Below are 17,631 nucleotides of genomic sequence, written 5' to 3'. Positions count from 1 at the left end.
GAACCTTAAAAGAACATCTGGGTGAAGCCCCAGAAGTTTGGAAAAGATTTGAGAATTTTAGGAAAAAAGCTCCAGAGAGGGACCGACCCGCCGCGGAAATTCTAGCCGGCTTGCCTCAACCGCGACCCGGCCTGACTTCGTGGTTCGTCCCGGTAAAGAAAAACATCCAAAAAAGAGACTAAGTCCGAACGTAAAAAGTTGACCAGGACCTCCCAGCCATCGTATCCGAGAAGGGCTCCATGGACGTCGGATCAAGATCCAGGTTTACCCCGGTCGAAGGATTTTCATCTCGAAAAAACGACTAAGTCCGAAGGTAAAAGTCTCCACCGAGGAAACCCACATCGCGTATCCGGACAAGGGCTCCAGGAGGTCGGATTCAACTGGCAGGTTCGTCCCGGTGAAGAAAAACTTCAAAATAAAGACTAAGTCAGAAGGTAACTTTTTAACCGAGGCCTCCCGCGACCTGTAGCCGAGCAGGGCTCCATCGCGGTCGGCCTGAAAGTTTGACTTTGCCCCGGTCGAGGTGCAACCAGATGACCCGATTGGCGCTTTTTGTTTCTAAGCGCTAGAAAAGTAATAATTCTTTAAAAATTCAAATCTCCGGTTCCCCTGAACCGATTTTAATCGTTTTTGTGTCATTTTAAAGATAAAAATATAAACTATTTTTATAAATTGGTTTTGGATTTTTAAACTGTTTCCTGTGTTTTATTTAATTACTGTTTTGTGATATTTGAATGCTTTACACTTTGTCTCCTAAGTTAAGCCTTGACGCTCGATGCCAAGCTACCAAGGGTTGAGCTGGGATTAATTTACTGAGACCCAACTGTACCTATGTCGAGGTTGGTGGCTTGTTGCTAGGTGTTGGTACCTACCTGCCCTACCAATAACCCATTTTACAACACCGATCATTAAAAATCTCTCTATAAATATGTATATCAGAAGAAGGAAATGCTAGTTCGGGTTGATGTTGTTAGAACTGCAAGCGCAGTTGTATTCCTTGAGCTGCCTTGATGTTTCCTGCTGGCTCGAGCAGTGGGCATTTTGTTGTGACATGTGAAGTGAAGTTAGGAGAGTTTAGCGTCCGCATTGTGTTGTTCTTCCAGGTGAGGGTATATTAGATATTTGAATAGTTCTAAGGACTTTAAAGAGAGGGGAGTTATCCATGGATTGCTTGTTGTGAATGTATTGTATAAGTAATTCCATAGACTTAAACTGCGGTAGAGACCACATGATAGGGAGTGGATCTTGTATTTGGAGGACAGGGGAGAGCAGTATGAACGTGGCGTCAGTGGCCTAATGGATAAGGCACTGGCCTCCTAAGCCAGGGATAGTGGGTTCAAGTTCCATCTGGGGTGAAACTCGGTACATTCAGCGCTTGACTTTTACATTTTCAAAGCGCAAACCACACAATTCAGCCCTTGCTTTACATAGACATTGCAGCTATGGAAAATCAATCTACCTTCAAAACACAAGTGCTGGAACTCAAAAACATTTGCCTACATATCCTACTCTTGGGCCCAGTCTGGAGAATGGGATTTCAACCCACCTTTCTGGCTAGACAGTTTTTATGTCCTCCGTTGGATAGCACTCGCAGGCAGTCTCCCATTTAGCATTAAAACATGTACTTATTTCACCACTTGAATGTATAAACTGTTGAATAATTAAAAATACCATGTGAAACTGCTATGTTGATAAAGAAGTATTTCTCGAAAAAAGTGCAGCAGATGGGAAGACAGTGCACCCTATTTTATACTACTATCGCTGGGCCCCTAGTCTTAGAAACCAAACTGAGTTTAGGGAAGGCAGGGTGGTGTTTTAATGATGGCAGTTAAATAGATTTTTCAAAACGCCCGGGGTGTTGTTAGACTGAGAAGTTGATGGGACACCTGTGAAAGGCAGCTTTACTTGTCTGCTTTTAGTTGATGTAGATTGTATGTCCTGTTTAACAACCTTCGGTTTCAACAAGGACATTAGAGAGATATTGGGACACTGCCTGGGATGCTTGTCCTCTCTCTATTTTGAAAATTTGCCATGCCAACTAAGGGCCAAGGCAGACGTTTAGTTTTAGCCTTGCCCAACTCTAATTTTCCAAACCTAGAGCATACATTTGGCGCAGATTGTAATACTTTGTTAGTACTACCTGTTGGTCCCTTAAGAGTGCATATATTGAGAACAAACAAGATGGCCAAATTATATCGTAGGAGTCTGCCACACCAGGTCCTTCACTCGTAAGAACAGTGGGACTGAAGCATGATGGATTAACTAGTTCCCTTAAATGCAGCCATTTCAAACTTTAATCACCACAGCTGGGGACTCTTTAAAGGTGATATGAACTTCTTTTATACCTGAGTGGGAGCGACAAACATGTAGAATATGTGTCGTATTTTTAGAAAGTATTTGTAGCTATTGGTTAACAGCACTCCTGTGCAACACCGTTGGCCTAATTCTAAGGCAGTCAGATACTCACAAAGGGATTGTGGGTTTGAGTACTTTCTGGGGTGGAAGAAGATGTATTTTGGAGATGTTTATCTAGTTTCCTAAGTGTCTTCCTTCTTAACAACATTAGCACTGAAGCGTGCTGATAAAATAACCAATTCCAACAAAATTTACTCCGCCACCTGTTCAAGTACCACAGCAGAGCATTTTCTCCACTGCTAGGATAGGAATGGAGAAATGTGCTTGTTTTATGTCTGAGCAGAAAAGATATATGTTTGAATGGATGTGTGGGATAAAACACACCCTGTCGTATGTTGTAAAGGTATTGCAAGTTGTGGAGTAGCTTAGTGATCACATAGAGGAAAGTGAGTGAAGATAGAATTCCTCTGTGGGGTGAATGAACTCGGAGGTGACTTGCGTTATCCTTTTTATGTATGACAAAGGTACTTTATTTCTTACTGCACATTTCAATGCCATCACTCATAAAAAAACAAAAAAATCCTAGTCTTTTGTTGTTTCATATGGAAGATTATGTTTTCAGGCATGGAGAATGAAAGCAGAAGCTGTAGTGCTGAATTAGACGTTCTCACAAACCATGTAATAATTTGTTCAAAAAAAGGCATGACATTTCTGAGTCATATTAAAAATGATATGTAAATATGCAGATAGAGTCTATCTTTCCAGTAATGATCTACATGTGCAAAAAGTAAACCTTTTGCCATAAGTATCTCCTTTCTGCTAAGCACCGATCATTACAAATCTCTCTATAAATATGTATATCAGAAGAAGGAAATGCTAGTTCGGGTTGATGTTGTTAGAACTGCAAGTGCAGTTGTATTCCTTGAGCTGCCATGATGTTTCCTGCTGGCTCGAGCAGTGGGCATTTTGTTGTGACATGTGAAGTGAAGTTAGGAGAGTTTAGCGTCCGCATTGTGTTGTTCTTCCAGGTGAGGGTATATTAGATATTTGAATAGTTGAAAGGACTTTAAAGAGAGGGGAGTTATCCATGGATTGCTTGTTGTGAATGTATTGTATAAGTGATTCCATAGACTGAAACTGCGGTAGAGACCACATGATAGGGAGTGGATCTTGTATTTGGAGGACAGGGGAGAGCAGTATCAATGTGGCCCCAGTGGCCTAATGGATAAGGCACTGGCCTCCTAAGCCAGGGATTGTGGGTTCAACTCCCATCTGGGGTGAAACTCTGTACATTATGCTCTTGACTTTTACATTTTCAAAGCACAAACCACACAATTTAGCCCTTGCTTTACATAGACTTTGCAGCTATGGAACATCAATCTACCTTCAAAACACAAGTGCTGGAACTCAAAAACATTTGCCTACATATCCTACTCTTGGGCCCAATCTGGAGAATGGGATTTCAACCCACCTTTCTGGCTAGACATTTTTTATGTCCTCCTTTGGATAGCACTCGCAGGCGATCTCCCATTTAGCATTAAAACATATACTTATTTCACCACTTGAATGTATAAACTGTTGAATAATTAAAAATACCATGTGAAACTGCTTTGTTAATAAAGAAGTATTTCTCGAAAAAAGTGCAGCAGATGGGAAGACAGTGCATCCTATTTTATGCTACTATCGCTGGGCCCCTAGTCTTAGAAACCAAACTGAGTTTAGGGAGGGCAGGGTGGTGTTTCAATGATGGCAGTTAAATAGATTTTTCAAAACACCCGGGGTGTTGTTAGAATGAGAAGTTGATGGGACACCTGTGAAAGGCAGCTTTACTTGTCTGCTTTTAGTTGATGTAGATTGTATGTCCTGTTTAACAACCTTTGGTTTCAACAAGGACATTAGAGAGATATTGGGACACTGCCTGGGATGCTTGTCCTCTCTCTATTTTGAAAATTTGCCATGCCAACTAAGGGCCAAGGCAGACGTTTAGTTTTAGCCTTGCCCAACTCTAATTTTCCAAACCTAGAGCATACGTTTGGCGCAGATTGTAATACTTTGTTAGTACTACCTGTTGCTCCCTTAAGAGTTCATATATTGTGAACAAACAAGATGGCCAAATTATATCGTAGGAGTCTGCCACACCAGGTCCTTCACTCGTAAGAACAGTGGGACTGTAGCATGATGGACTAACTAGTTCCCTTAAATGCAGCCATTTCAAACTTTAATCACCACAGCTGGGGACTCTTTAAAGGTGATATGAACTTCTTTTATACCTGAGTGGGAGCGACAAACATGTAGAATATGTGTCGTATTTTTAGAAAGTGTTTGTAGCTATTGGTTAACAGCACTCCTGTGGAACCCCGTTGGCCTAATGGGTAAGGCAGTCAAATACTCACAAAGGGATTTTGGGTTTGAGTTCTTTCTGGGGTGGAAGAAGATGTATTTTGGTGATGTTTATCTAGTTTCCTAAGGGTCTTCCTTCTTATCAACATTAGCACTGAAGCGTGCTGATAAAATAACCAATTCCAACAAACTTTACTCCGCCACCTGTTCAAGTTCCACAGCAGAGCATTTTCTCCACTGCTAGGATAGGAATGGAGAAATGTGCTTGTTTTATGTCTGAGCAGAAAAGATATATGTTTGAATGGATGTGTGGGATAAAACACACCCTGTCGTATGTTGTAAAGGTATTGCAAGTTGTGGAGTAGCTTAGGGATCACATAGAGGAAAGTGGGTGAAGACAGAATTCCTCTGTGGGGTGAATGAACTCGGAGGTGACTTGCGTTATCCTTTTTATGTATGACAAAGGTACTTTATTTCTTACTGCACATTTCAATGCCATCACTCAAAAAAAAAAAAAAAAATCCTAGTCTTTTGTTGTTTCATATGGAAGATTATGTTTTCAGGCATGGAGAATGAAAGCAGAAGCTGTAGCGCTGAATTAGACGTTCTCACAAACCATGTAATAATTTGGTCAAAAAAAGGCATGACATTTCTGAGTCATATTAAAAATGATGTGTAAATATGCAGATAGAGTCTATCTTTCCAGTAATGGTCTACAGTGTGCAAAAAGTAAACCTTTTGCCATAAGTATCTCCTTTCTGCTAAGCACCGATCATTAAAAATCTCTCTATAAATATGTATATCAGAAGAAGGAAATGCTAGTTCGGGTTGATGTAGTTAGAACTGCAAGTGCAGTTGTATTCCTTTATGTTAGAAATGGGGTCTTTGGTTGACAGTCAGGTTACCCCCTGTTCAAGCAAGGACCCTCACTCTAGTTAGGATAAAAGAGAATCACCCTCAGCTAACCCCTGCTTACCCCCTTGGTAGCTTGGCAGAGCAGTAGGCTTAACCTCAGAGTGCTGGGCGTAAAGTATTTGTACCAACACACACAGTAACTTAATGAAAACACTACAAAATGACACAACACCAGTTTAGAAAAATAGGAAATATTTATCTAGACAAAACAAGACCAAAACGACAAAAATCCAACATACACAAGTCAAGTTATGATTTTTAAAAGGTTTAAAATAAAAAGAGTCTTTAGGTAGTTATAACAACACACTAGCGCTGCTAGCGTGAAAATGTACCTGATTTGCGGCAAAAATAACCCCGCACGGGCGGTGTGCGTCGAAAATAACCCTGCACGGGTATATGCGTTGAAAACAGCTCGGCACGGCGAGGCGCGTCGAAAAAGCCAGCCACGCGACGGTCCGAAAGTCCCGCGGCGCTGGTTGCGATCTCTCAGCCTTCGTCAGCGATGCTGCGCGTCGTTTCTCCTGCTCCGGGCGTCGATTCTCCGGTCGCGTTTCCTGCGGCGTCGTTTCTCAGCTGCGGAGCCGGCGTCGCGTCGTTTTCTCAGCCGCGATCGGATTCGCGTCGATCTTTTCTCCGCACGGTGCGCGGTGCGTGTATTTTTGTCCTTAGGCTGCCAGCCTCTCCTTTCAGGGTCCCAGGAACTGGAAGGGCACCACAGAGCAGAGTAGGGGCCTCTCCAGAGACTCCAGGTGCTGGCAGGAAGAAGTCTTTGCTATCCCTGAGACTTCAATAACAGGAGGCAAGCTCTACATCAAGCCCTTGGAGATTTCTTCTTCAAGATGGAAGGCACACAAAGTCCAGTCTTTGCCCTCTTACTCTGGCAGAAGCAGCACTGCAGGAAAGCTCCACAAAGCACAGTCACAGGCAGGGCAGCACTTGTTCCTCAGCGATCAGCTCTTCTCCAGGCAGAGGTTCCCCTTGATTCCAGAAGTGTTTCTAAAGTTTGGAAGTTTGGGTGCCCTTCTTATACCCATTTTAGTCTTTGAAGTCACCTTCCTTCAAAGGGGACTCACACCTTCTTGTGAAATCCTGCCTTGCCCAGGCAAGGCCTCAGACACACACCAGGGGGCTGGAGACAGCATTGTCAGAGGCAGGCACAGTCCTTTCAGATGAGAGTGACCACTCCACCCCTCCCTCCTAGCAGAGATGGCTAATCAGGAAATGCAGATCACACCCCAGCTCCCTTTGTGTCACTGTCTGGTGTGAGGTGAAAAACAACCCAACTGTCAAACTGACCCAGACAGGGAATCCACAAACAAGGCAGAGTCACAGAATGGTTTAAGCAAGAAAATGCTCACTTTCTAAAAGTGGCATTTCCAAACTCACAATCTTAAAATCAACTTTACTAAAAGATGTATTTTTAAATTGTGAGTTCAGGGATCCCAAACTCCACCTGTCCATCTACTCTCTAGGGGAATCTACACTTTAATCATATTTAAAGGTAGCCCCCATATTATCCTATGAGAGAGAGACAGACCTTGCAACAGTGAAAACGAAATTGGCAGTATTTCACTGTCAGGACATATAAACCACATTACTATATGTCCTACCTTATCCATACACTGCACCCTGCCCTTGGGGCTACCTAGGGCATACCTTAGGGGTGCCTTACATGTAAGGAAAGGGAAGGTTTAGGCCTGGCAAGTGGGTACACTTGCCAAGTCGAATTTACAGTGTAAAAATACACATACAGACACTGCAGTGGCAGGTCTGAGACATGATTACAGAGCTACTTATGTGGGTGGCACAACCAGTGCTGCAGGCCCACTAGTAGCGTTTGATTTACAGGCCCTGGCACCTCTAGTGCCCCTTACTAGGGACTTACTGGTAAATCAAATATGCCAATCATGGATAAACCACTTACATACAATTTAAACAGGAGAGCATATGCACTTTAGCACTGGTTAGCAGTGGTAAAGTGCTCAGAGTTGAAAAGCCACCAGCAACATGTCAGAAAAATATAGGAGGCAGGAGGCAAAAAAGTCTGGGGATGACCCTGCAAAAGCAAAAGTCCAACACGACCCCCTACCAGCCTAAAGCCAGGGGAGAACAATCAATACCTTGATGTACTTCCCTGATTGGGGCGATAGAACAGGGACCCAGGCCCACAACAGCAGGGGCATGCTCCAGTTCTACGCCTTCCTGACTCCAGTTGGATCCCTCTGTCCATACTCTCAGGGCCCACTAAGCTAACCCATGGGGAACCCTTCTCCACATCTACAGACACCATCTGTGCCACACCTAACTTTACTTTGCTCACAGATGTATTGCAATGGGCAGATAGTACCACCAGGGCCAACACAATGGTGTTGCCCACTCCACCCCTGGGGTGTGACTCTCGTCCTTCCCCCCCCCAGGGGCAAATCTGTCCACCAGGACAGCAAGCCACAGTGGCCCCAGACAACTGTCAGGGATGAGAGCCCGACCTCAGGCCTCTCTAACCACTGTGACTGTGGAGAGTGGGGGGTGGTAGCCCCAGGTGCCTGGCACCCTTTGACCACTCTCTCTTCCACCAGGTCAGGGATGACAACCTGACCCTGGTCCTCCCCTCTGGGGCTCTGTACCCTCCCTGCAGAAGCGGCACCCCCAGAGTCAAAAACTGTCAGGGTGCTTGTAGAAGCAGTCCTGCCCAATTCTTCCATCAGTGCAGGGATGTTAACCTGCAACTGATCCTCCAACCTGGGGTCTGTACCTTCAGGTTGGATCAGGGCCAGGGGTGAGGCTTCCCTCCCCCTGCCCTCTCTTCTGGGGTCCTGAACCACCCAACTAGGAGTGGCCCCACCAGAAGACAACATGGTAGGGGCACTGTTAGCAGTAGCCCCTTCCTCCAGGTCAGGGGGGACACCCTTAACCTGGCCTCCCAATCCAGGGCCTGTACCCACAGACTGGATCACTGCCTGGCAAACCAGGACTTCCTGGGGGGCATACCTACCCCCTACCAGGTCAGAGTTTACCCTCTGAACCTGGTCATCCAACCCAGGGTCACCACCCTGCGGTTGAACCACTGCCTGGCACACCAGGACTTCCAGGGGAGCACACCTTCCCCCTACCAGATCAGAGCTTACCCCCTGAATCTGGTAATCCAACCCAGAGTCACTACCCTGCGGTTGAGTCATTGCCTGGCGCACCAGGACTTCCTGGGGGGCACACCTACCCCCCACAAGGGAAACTCTTTCCCCAAGGGCCATACAAGAGTCTGGCTGGCGCAGGTCTCCTGACCTCTGCCCATCTGACAGAGTCTGGATTCCCCCCAGCCCAGAAATGGTCTCACCAAGGTCATTCCTGGGGGGCTCTGCACTCAGAGCTGACCCCTGACCCTCCAGGTTCTCCACTGGGGTCCGCAACCCCCTCTCAACCCTCTGTCTGGACTTCTGCAACCCCTCACTAGGAGTGGTACTGCCAGACACCAGAACTGGTGGGACGCTGGCTACAGCCGCCCCCCCAAGTTCTCCTGACACTGTGGGGTCTCCCTCAACAGATGGCCCTATGGTACAGGTTAGGCTCCCCTCCTGGGGTTCCCGCAGGGAACCCTCCAGGACCTGGGACCGGATCTCGGGCACCTTGGGCCTCAACCCATCCCCATTCCCTCTCCTCTGAGACTGGACATGGGGTCCCTCACCCATCCCACTACACTGGGACCTACCTGGGACACTACAATCCTTCCCTACCTCACCTGGTTGGGAACTACCTAGACCACTCCTCTCAGGAGCACCCCCAAATGCCTCTTCAGACTCTCTGGTACTCACCCAGAAGTCTGCCTCCATTGTAAGCTCCCTGGGGTCAGAGAACTCACACTCCACCTGGTGTTGGCATAGCTCTGGAAAATAAGGACTAGACATATGCTCTCCAGCAATTACATCACTCAGCCCCTCACATGAATTAACCAAAGTACCCTTCACCCAACCATCCAGTGACTCTGCTTTGAAAAAGCACCCCACATCACCCTCCTGAGATTGGTGAGACAGTACCTGACTGTCCCTGACACTCAACCCACACTCTTCTGGGATGTCTTCACACTCCATAACCAGGACTTCTACCTGGGGGGAACCCCTCTCCCTGTCACTCTCAACTAGAGTCAGTAGAGTGTCCCTCCCACCAGTAGGAATATGACTCCCCATGCCAGTTCCCCAATCTACCTCAGAGACCCTGTGCATCACTGGAGCTACCTCATACCCCTGAACCTCCTGGCGTGTGTTAACTCCCTCCTTCAAGTAGGGCACCACCTCTCTGGGCATGTGTACTTCTGCAGCATCACTGGATATACAATTGTTGCTGCCACCATTCCAGCTGGACTCAGCCCTCATGACTTCCAGCTCTTTCAATTTAAGCTCGTAAGCATAAATCATTTTTTTAATCTCTAAGTCCCTCCTCCTTTCTTCCAACTCCTTGAATCGGCGAGCCCTGTCTGCCCGTCTGTCCTGTAACTCTTCAGGAGTCAGACCCTTGGGTGACACCCTGCTATCCCTCCTGGGGACCCTCCCCCCAGGCGTAACAGGTACCTCCACTACACCACTGTGTATCCTCTGCACTTCCCTACCCACATTCTCCTCCTCTGTGTGCCCTCCAGCCTTCTTGATTGTCACCCCGGCCCTCTGTGCCTGTTGCAGCTCCCCCTCCCTGGTGGAGCTCTCAGTGGGACAGTCAAGATCTTTAAGGAACTGTTTCAATTGAGCAACTGAGTACTCCTTCAGTTTCTCCATTTCAAACACAGCTCCAGCTGTTGCATCTCCAGATTGAGACATGATGGTCACAAGTGCAAAGTTCCAAAGGCAGAAAAAAAATAATTTCCCAATGAAGTAAAAAGAATCAGTCAAGGGATCAGCAAAATCATGGAAGTAGAATAAAAAGAGTCCTTAAGAGAAAAATCAAAAGATCACCAAACAAGTAGTATGTGGTTGCGTAGTGGTCTGAGATCAAAACAGTAGTGTACACTTAATTACTGTAAGTCAAGTACAAATACAAGTCCAAATCCCGACCGCTGGTCACCAATGTTAGAAATGGGGTCTTTGGTTGACAGTCAGGTTACCCCCTGTTCAAGCAAGGACCCTCACTCTAGTTAGGATAAAAGAGAATCACCCTCAGCTAACCCCTGCTTACCCCCTTGGTAGCTTGGCAGAGCAGTAGGCTTAACCTCAGAGTGCTGGGCGTAAAGTATTTGTACCAACACACACAGTAACTTAATGAAAACACTACAAAATGACACAACACCAGTTTAGAAAAATAGGAAATATTTATCTAGACAAAACAAGACCAAAACGACAAAAATCCAACATACACAAGTCAAGTTATGATTTTTAAAAGGTTTAAAATAAAAAGAGTCTTTAGGTAGTTATAACAACACACTAGCGCTGCTAGCGTGAAAATGTACCTGATTTGCGGCAAAAATAACCCCGCACGGGCGGCGTGCGTCGAAAATAACCCTGCACGGGTATATGCGTTGAAAACAGCTCGGCACGGCGAGGCGCGTCGAAAAAGCCAGCCACGCGACGGTCCGAAAGTCCCGCGGCGCTGGTTGCGATCTCTCAGCCTTCGTCAGCGATGCTGCGCGTCGTTTCTCCTGCTCCGGGCGTCGATTCTCCGGTCGCGTTTCCTGCGGCGTCGTTTCTCAGCTGAGGAGCCGGCGTCGCGTCGTTTTCTCAGCCGCGATCGGATTCGCGTCGATCTTTTCTCCGCACGGTGCGCGGTGCGTGTATTTTTGTCCTTAGGCTGCCAGCCTCTCCTTTCAGGGTCCCAGGAACTGGAAGGGCACCACAGAGCAGAGTAGGGGCCTCTCCAGAGACTCCAGGTGCTGGCAGGAAGAAGTCTTTGCTATCCCTGAGACTTCAATAACAGGAGGCAAGCTCTACATCAAGCCCTTGGAGATTTCTTCTTCAAGATGGAAGGCACACAAAGTCCAGTCTTTGCCCTCTTACTCTGGCAGAAGCAGCACTGCAGGAAAGCTCCACAAAGCACAGTCACAGGCAGGGCAGCACTTGTTCCTCAGCGATCAGCTCTTCTCCAGGCAGAGGTTCCCCTTGATTCCAGAAGTGTTTCTAAAGTTTGTAAGTTTGGGTGCCCTTCTTATACCCATTTTAGTCTTTGAAGTCACCTTCCTTCAAAGGGGACTCACACCTTCTTGTGAAATCCTGCCTTGCCCAGGCAAGGCCTCAGACACACACCAGGGGGCTGGAGACAGCATTGTCAGAGGCAGGCACAGTCCTTTCAGATGAGAGTGACCACTCCACCCCTCCCTCCTAGCAGAGATGGCTAATCAGGAAATGCAGATCACACCCCAGCTCCCTTTGTGTCACTGTCTGGTGTGAGGTGAAAAACAACCCAACTGTCAAACTGACCCAGACAGGGAATCCACAAACAAGGCAGAGTCACAGAATGGTTTAAGCAAGAAAATGCTCACTTTCTAAAAGTGGCATTTCCAAACTCACAATCTTAAAATCAACTTTACTAAAAGATGTATTTTTAAATTGTGAGTTCAGGGATCCCAAACTCCACCTGTCCATCTACTCTCTAGGGGAATCTACACTTTAATCATATTTAAAGGTAGCCCCCATATTATCCTATGAGAGAGAGACAGACCTTGCAACAGTGAAAACGAAATTGGCAGTATTTCACTGTCAGGACATATAAACCACATTACTATATGTCCTACCTTATCCATACACTGCACCCTGCCCTTGGGGCTACCTAGGGCATACCTTAGGGGTGCCTTACATGTAAGGAAAGGGAAGGTTTAGGCCTGGCAAGTGGGTACACTTGCCAAGTCGAATTTACAGTGTAAAAATACACATACAGACACTGCAGTGGCAGGTCTGAGACATGATTACAGAGCTACTTATGTGGGTGGCACAACCAGTGCTGCAGGCCCACTAGTAGCGTTTGATTTACAGGCCCTGGCACCTCTAGTGCCCCTTACTAGGGACTTACTGGTAAATCAAATATGCCAATCATGGATAAACCACTTACATACAATTTAAACAGGAGAGCATATGCACTTTAGCACTGGTTAGCAGTGGTAAAGTGCTCAGAGTTGAAAAGCCACCAGCAACATGTCAGAAAAATATAGGAGGCAGGAGGCAAAAAAGTCTGGGGATGACCCTGCAAAAGCAAAAGTCCAACACTTTAGCTGCCATGATGTTTCCTGCTGGCTCGAGCAGTGGGCATTTTGTTGTGACATGTGAAGTGAAGTTAGGAGAGTTTAGCGTCCGCATTGTGTTGTTCTTCCAGGTGAGGGTATATTAGATATTTGAATAGTTGTAAGGAATTTATTAAAGAGAGGGGAGTTATCCATGGATTGCTTGTTGTGAATGTATTGTATAAGTGATTCCATAGACTTAAACTGCGGTAGAGACCACATGATAGGGAGTGGATCTCGTATTTGGAGGACAGGGGAGAGCAGTATCAACATGGCCCCAGTGGCCTAATGGATAAGGCACTGTCCTCTTAAGCCAGGGATTGTGGGTTCAAGTCCCATCTGGGATGAAACTCTGTACATTCAGCTCTTGACTTTTACATTTTCAAAGCACAAACCACACAATTCAGCCCTTGCTTTACATAGACTTTGCAGCTATGGAACATCAATCTACCTTCAAAACACAAGTGCTGGAACTCAAAAACATTTGCCTACATATCCTACTCTTGGGCCCAGTCTGGAGAATGGGATTTCAACCCACCTTTCTGGCTAGACATTTTTTATGTCCTCCTTTGGACAGCACTCGCAGGCAGTCTCCCATTTAGCATTAAAACATGTACTTATTTCACCACTTGAATGTATAAACTGTTGAATAATTAAAAATACCATGTGAAACTGCTATGTTGATAAAGAAGTATTTCTCGAAAAAAGTGCAGCAGATGGGAAGACAGTGCACCCTATTTTATGCTACTATCGCTGGGCCTCTAGTATTAGAAACCAAACTGAGTTTAGGGAGGGCAGGGTGGTGTTTCAATGATGGCAGTTAAATAGATTTTTCAAAACACCCGGGGTGTTGTTAGACTGAGAAGTTGATGGGACACCTGTGAAAGGCAGCTTTACTTGTCTGCTTTTAGTTGATGTAGATTGTATGTCCTGTTTACCAACCTTCGGTTTCAACAAGGACATTAGAGAGATATTGGGACACTGCCTGGGATGCTTGTCCTCTCTCTATTTTGAAAATTTGCCATCCCAACTAAAGGCCAAGGCAGACGTTTAGTTTTAGCCTTGCCCAACTCTAATTTTCCAAACCTAGAGCATACATTTGGCGCAGATTGTAATACTTTGTTAGTACTGCCTGTTGTTCCCTTAAGAGTGCATATATTGAGAACAAACAAGATGGCCAAATTATATCGTAGGAGTCTGCCACACCATGTCCTTCACTCGTAAGAACAGAGGGACTGAAGCATGATGGATTAACTACTTCCCTTAAATGCAGCCATTTCAAACTTTAATCACCACAGCTGGGGACTCTTTAAAGGTGATATGAACTTCTTTTATACCTGAGTGGGAGCGACAAACATGTAGAATATGTGTTGTATTTTTAGAAAGTGTTTGTAGCTATTGGTTAACAGCTCTCCTGTGCAACCCCGTTGGCCTAATTCTAAGGCAGTCAAATACTCACAAAGGGATTGTGGGTTTGAGTTCTTTCTGGGGTGGAAGAAGATGTATTTTGGAGATGTTTATCTAGTTTCCTAAGGGTCTTCCTTCTTAACAACATTAGCCCTGAAGCGTGCTGATAAAATAACCAATTCCAACAAACTTTACTCCGCCACCTGTTCAAGTACCACAGCAGAGCATTTTCTCCACTGCTAGGATAGGAATGGAGAAATGTGCTTGTTTTATGTCTGAGCAGAAAAGATATATGTTTGAATGGATGTGTGGGATAAAACACACCCTGTCGTATGTTGTAAAGATATTGCAAGTTGTGGAGTAGCTTAGTGATCACATAGAGGAAAGTGGGTGAAGACAGAATTCGTCTGTGGGGTGAATGAACTCGGAGTGGACTTGCGTTATCCTTTTTATGTATGACAAAGGTACTTTATTTCTTACTGCACATTTCAATGCCATCACTCAAAAAAAACAAAAAATTCCTAGTCTTTTGTTGTTTCATATGGAAGATTATGTTTTCAGGCATGGAGAATGAAAGCAGAAGCTGTAGTGCTGAATTAGACGTTCTCACAAACCATGTAATAATTTGTTCAAAAAAAGGCATGACATTTCTGAGTCATATTAAAAATGATGTGTAAATATGCAGATAGAGTCTATCTTTCTAGTAATGATCTACAGTGTGCAAAAAGTAAACCTTTTGCCATAAGTATCTCCTTTCTGCTAAGCACCGATCATTAAAAATCTCTCTATAAATATGTATATCAGAAGAAGGAAATGCTAGTTCGGGTTGATGTTGTTAGAACTGCAAGTGCAGTTGTATTCCTTGAGCTGCCTTGATGTTTCCTGCTGGCTCGAGCAGTGGGCATTTTGTTGTGACATGTGAAGTGAAGTTAGGAGAGTTTAGCGTCCGCATTGTGTTGTTCTTCCAGGTGAGGGTATATTAGATATTTGAATAGTTGTAAGGACTTTAAAGAGAGGGGAGTTATCCATGGATTGCTTGTTGTGAATGTATTGTATAAGTAATTCCATAGACTTAAACTGCGGTAGAGACCACATGATAGGGAGTGGATATTGTATTTGGAGGACAGGGGAAAGCCGAATGAACGTGGCCCCAGTGGCCTAATGGATAAGGCACTGGCCTACTAAGCAAGGGATTGTGGGTTCAAGTTCCATCTGGGGTGAAACTTGGTACATTCAGTGCTTGACTTTTACATTTTCAAAGCGCAAACCACACAATTCAGCCCTTGCTTACATAGACATTGCAGCTATGGAACATCAATCTACCTTCAAAACACAAGTGCTGGAACTCAAAAACATTTGCCTACATATCCTACTCTTGGGCCCAGTCTGGAGAATGGGATTTCAACCCACCTTTCTGGCTAGACATTTTTTATGTCCTCCTTTGGATAGCACTCGCAGGCAGTCTCCCATTTAGCATTAAAACATGTACTTATTTCACCACTTGAATGTATAAACTGTTGAATAATTAAAAATACCATGTGAAACTGCTATGTTGATAAAGAAGTATTTCTCGAAAAAAGTGCAGCAGATGGGAAGACAGTGCACCGGATTTTATGCTACTATCGCTGGGCCCCTAGTCTTAGAAACCAAACTGAGTTTAGGGAGGGCAGGGTGGTGTTTTAATGATGGCAGTTAAATAGATTTTTCAAAACACCCGGGGTGTTGTTAGACTGAGAAGTTGATGGGACACCTGTGAAAGGCAGCTTTACTTGTCTGCTTTTAGTTGATGTAGATTGTATGTCCTGTTTAACAACCTTCGGTTTCAACAAGGACATTAGAGAGATATTGGGACACTGCCTGGGATGCTTGTCCTCTCTGTATTTTGAAAATTTGCCATTCCAACTAAGGGCCAAGGCAGACGTTTAGTTTTAGCCTTGCCCAACTCTAATTTTCCAAACCTAGAGCATACATTTGGCGCAGATTGTAATACTTTGTTAGTACTACCTGTTGTTCCCTTAAGAGTGCATATATTGAGAACAAACAAGATGGCCAAATTATATCGTAGGAGTCTGCCACACCAGGTCCTTCACTCGTAAGAACAGTGGGACTGAAGCATGATGGATTAACTAGTTCCCTTAAATGCAGCCATTTCAAACTTTAATCACCACAGCTGGGGACTCTTTAAAGGTGATATGAACTTCTTTTATACCTGAGTGGCAGCGACAAACATGTAGAATATGTGTCGTATTTTTAGAAAGTATTTGTAGCTATTGGTTAACAGCACTCCTGTGCAACCCCGTTGGCCTAATTCTAAGGCAGTCAGATACTCACAAAGGGATTGTGGGTTTGAGTTCTTTCTGGGGTGGAAGAAGATGTATTTTGGAGATGTTTATCTAGTTTCCTAAGGGTCTTCCTTCTTAACAACGTTAGCACTGAAGCGTGCTGATAAAATAGCCAATCCCAACAAACTTTACTCCGCCACCTGTTCAAGTACCACAGCAGAGCATTTTCTCCACTGCTAGGATAGGAATGGAGAAATGTGCTTGTTTTATGTCTGAGCAGAAACGATATATGTTTGAATGGATGTGTGGGATAAAACACACCCTGTCGTATGTTGTAAAGGTATTGCAAGTTGTGAGCAGCTTAGTGATCACATAGAGGAAAGTGAGTGAAGACAGAATTCCTCTGTGGGGTGAATGAACTCGGAGGTGACTTGCGTTATCCTTTTTATGTATGACAAAGGTGCTTTATTTCTTACTGCACATTTCAATGCCATCACTCAAAAAAAACAAAAAATTCCTAGTCTTTTGTTGTTTCATTTGGAAGATTATGTTTTCAGGCATGGAGAATGAAAGCAGAAGCTGTAGTGCTGAATTAGACGTTCTCACAAACCATGTAATAATTTTTTCAAAAAAAGGCATGACATTTCTGAGTCATATTAAAAATGATGTGTAAATATGCAGATAGAGTCTATCTTTCCAGTAATGATCTACAGTGTGCAAAAAGTAAACCTTTTGACATAAGTATCTCCTTTCTGCTAAGCACCGATCATTAAAAATCTCTCTATAAATATGTGTATCAGAAGAAGGAAATGCTAGTTCGGGTTGATGTTGTTAGAACTGCAAGTGCAGTTGTATTCCTTGAGCTGCCATGATGTTTCCTGCTGGCTCGAGCAGTGGGCATTTTGTTGTGACATGTGAAGTGAAGTTAGGAGAGTTTAGCGTCCGCATTGTGTTGTTCTTCCAGGTGAGGGTATATTAGATATCTGAATAGTTGTAAGGACTTTAAAGAGAGGGGAGTTATCCATGGATTGCTTGTTGTGAATGTATTGTATAAGTGATTCCATAGACTTAAACTACGGTAGAGACCACATGATAGGGAGTGGATCTTGTATTTGGAAGACAGGGGAGAGCTGTATTAACGTG

The 17,631-nt window shown here is 44.8% G+C and overlaps 1 non-coding gene across 1 annotated transcript; it reads left to right on the top strand.

The window, feature by feature from the left end:
• Positions 1 to 3,562: 3,562 nt before the first annotated feature.
• Positions 3,563 to 3,635, top strand: TRNAR-CCU (transfer RNA arginine (anticodon CCU)). The gene has a single exon. It is a non-coding gene; the product is annotated as a tRNA-Arg (tRNA).
• The last annotated feature ends 13,996 nt before the right edge of the window (positions 3,636 to 17,631 follow it).

The sequence above is a fragment of the Pleurodeles waltl genome, chromosome 7, assembly GCF_031143425.1.
Source record: "Pleurodeles waltl isolate 20211129_DDA chromosome 7, aPleWal1.hap1.20221129, whole genome shotgun sequence".
Lineage (NCBI taxonomy): Eukaryota > Metazoa > Chordata > Amphibia > Caudata > Salamandridae > Pleurodeles > Pleurodeles waltl.
Note: the sequence above shows the minus strand (reverse complement) of the source record. Positions and strands in the feature narration are given on the sequence as shown.